At 39.2% G+C, this 3,117-nt stretch overlaps 1 pseudogene; it reads right to left on the bottom strand.

Moving 5' to 3' along the window:
- Positions 1 to 271: 271 nt before the first annotated feature.
- LOC144369793 (casein kinase II subunit alpha' pseudogene) lies at positions 272 to 1,060 on the bottom strand (annotated as a pseudogene).
- Between the last annotated feature and the right edge of the window lie 2,057 nt (positions 1,061 to 3,117).

The following is a 3,117-nucleotide window of genomic DNA, read 5'->3' as shown; positions in this document are numbered from 1 at the left end:
CGACTTTTAAGTCTTGACTCTTTGCTTTTAGAAGGAATGTTTATTTATATGTTTATTTATTTAAATTAGGTGTATATGACAGCAAATTGCATTTTGATTCATTGTACACAGTTGTAGCACATGATTGCACATGATGCAGCATCACACCCTACGTGCAGTCTTACATGTACCTAGGGTAATGATGTCCATCTCATTCCACCGCCTTTCCTGCCCCCCTGCACCCACCCTCCTCTCCCTCTCCTTTGCCCAGTCAAAACACTGTAGTTTCCTTTAAGGTTTGTGTTTGGTGGCTGGTTTTATTGGCAAGCATCAAGGCTGCATTACCTGTCACTCTCCAGTCTTCCTCCGGCTGCCGTGAGACCACTGGAAAGCACAGCATTCTCTGCCCAAGGCTGGGACTGCTCCTTCACCGTCGGGTAGAAGTACCGGAGCTTCATGACTCCTTTGGCAGTCAGTGTCTGTTGATGGTCATATTGTGGGAGTTTATCCCAAAGATCTCTGGCTTCAGGGCTAACAAGGTGCCTGTTCTCAGTACGCATAAAGTTTTCCCAGCGTTTCTATGAATGATGTCCCAGGATATCTTTGAGACGTGGATCTGAGTCTATATGATACTTCTCCAGACACCCACACAGCTCATCTGTACCCAGAACCTTGGCGATGCGAACAAGCTGGCCACAGCTGCCCTGTCTGTGGAAGAAGGGTTCCTTTTGAAATACCACGCTTGCCAACATACAGCTCAAACTCCACATGTCCCAGCTGTCATCATGTATCTGACAGTCCACAAGAAGCTCTGGTCCCTTGAAGTACCTTGAAGTACATTGTACTCCTGAGCAGGGTGAGGGAACTTCACCAGGACCCAGTCCACCAGCGGCAGCTGTTTTTAGTTGGTGTTTGTCACTGTGAGGTGATCTGAAACATGGTGAGGTTTCATATCCCTGGGCACGATTCCCTTGCTGTGGCAGTAATCCAGATCTTTAAGTAGTTTCTACATTAAAAAAAGTATATCAAAGTCTGTCCAGATCTGGTAGAGTTGCTTAAAATCCATATTATTGATATATTCAAATAATAAAGCTGGTGATTTTGACACAGGCTCCTTTTTGCTTATTTATTGATTTATTTAAATTAGGTGTATATGACAGCAAAATGCATTTTGATTCATTGTCCACAATTGCAGCACAACTTTTCTTTTCTCTGGTTGTACACGATGCAGCATCACACCGTATGTGCAGTCTTGCATGTACCTAGGGTAATGATGTCCATCTCATTCCACCATCTTTCCTGCCCCCCTGCACCCACCCTTCTCTCCCTCCCCTTTGCCCAATCAAAGTTCCTCCATTTTTCCTATGCTGGCCCTCTCCCCATTTTGGATCAGCATACACTTATCAGAGAGCACATTCGGCCTTTGGTTTTTGGGGATTGGCTTTCTTCACTTAGCATGACATTCTCCAACACCATCCATTCACCTGCAAATGCCATGATTTTATTCTCTTTTAATTCTGAGCAACATTCTTGTTTATATATACCACTGTTTCTTTATCCATTTATCTATGAAGGGCATCTAGGTTGCTTCCACAGTTTAGCTATTGTGAATTGACATGCTACGAACATAGACGTGACTGCGTTACTACAGTATGCTGATTTTGAGTCTTTTTGGTATAGCTGGGTCAAATGGTGGTTCCATTCCAATCTGCTTTCCACATTTGTTGCACCAATTTGCAGTTCCACCAGCAATGTAGGAGTGTGCCTTTTCTCCCACATCGTCACCAACATTTATTGTTGCCTGTATTCTTGATAACTGCCATTCTGACTGGCATGAGATGAAATCTTAGAGTAGTTCTGATTTGTAATCCTCTAATTACTAGAGTTGAATATTTTTTCATATATTTATTGATCAAATGTATATCTTCTTAGAAGCATCTGTTCAGCTCCTTAGCCCATTTATTGCTGGAGTTTTTTTTTTTTTGGTGTTGAGTTTTTTGAGTTCAATATTTCTATCTTCTTATTGAACTTCTCATTCATAACTTGTACTGACTTCCTTAATTCATTCAGTTTTTTTTTTTTTTTTTGCTGTGTATCCTGGGAACTCATTGATCATTCTTGTAATGATTCTTTTGAAAATTTATCTGGTATTTCACCCACTACAATATCTTAGAGCGACATTACTGGCAAATTATGAATTTTAGGAGGTGTCATGTTACTTTAGTTATTCATATTTCTTGTATTCCTGTGTTGGGTTTTTATGCATTTTCTGGGAAAAATTTCTCTTCCACTCTCTGGTGTGTGAACAAGTAGGAATGTAGACTTCCTCTCATCTGTCACCTTGAGTCTGCACATAAGATCCTTTTTAAAAACATTTTTCCTTTCTAGCTTCCACAGGTGAGAGAAAGCATATGTCCTTATACTTTCTGTGTCTGGCTTATTTCATTCAACAGGATGTTATATACTTCCATCCATTTGCCAGCCAATGACATAATTTCATTCTTTATAACTGAATAAAATTCCATCATTTAAATATAATACATTTTATTTATCCATTCATCTGTTGACACACCCCTAGGCTGGTTCCACATTGGGATATTGTGAATTATGATGCTATAGACATTAGGTATGCATGTGTCATTATGGTATGCTAACTTAAATTCTTTGAGAAAAATAACAATGGGTAGCACAGGTGGGTCATAACACAATTTCATTGCTGGACCTTTGAAGAACCTTCATACTAATTGTACTAATTTAAAATCCTACCAACAGTGAATGTCTCCTTCCCCCATTAGCTTCACCAGCATTTATGATTACTTGTATTCTTGACAGTTGCTATTCTAACTGGAGTGATGAGAAATTTCAGTGTAGTTTTAATTTGCTTTTTCCTGATTGCTAAAAGTGTTAAACATTTTTTTCCATATACTTGTTGACCATATGAATTTCTTCTTTTGAGAAATGTCTACTCAATTCATTTGCACATTTATTGATCGGGTTGTTTGGGCTTTTTTAGCATAAAGTTTTTTGAGGTCTTCTAATATTCTAGATATTAGTCCTCATAAGAGTAGCTGGCAAAGATTTTTTTTTTTTTTTTGGTACTGGTGATTGAACCCAGAGGCACCTTACTACTGAGCCACA

Source organism: Ictidomys tridecemlineatus, chromosome 2 (assembly GCF_052094955.1).
Source record: "Ictidomys tridecemlineatus isolate mIctTri1 chromosome 2, mIctTri1.hap1, whole genome shotgun sequence".
NCBI lineage: Eukaryota > Metazoa > Chordata > Mammalia > Rodentia > Sciuridae > Ictidomys > Ictidomys tridecemlineatus.
Note: the sequence above shows the minus strand (reverse complement) of the source record. Positions and strands in the feature narration are given on the sequence as shown.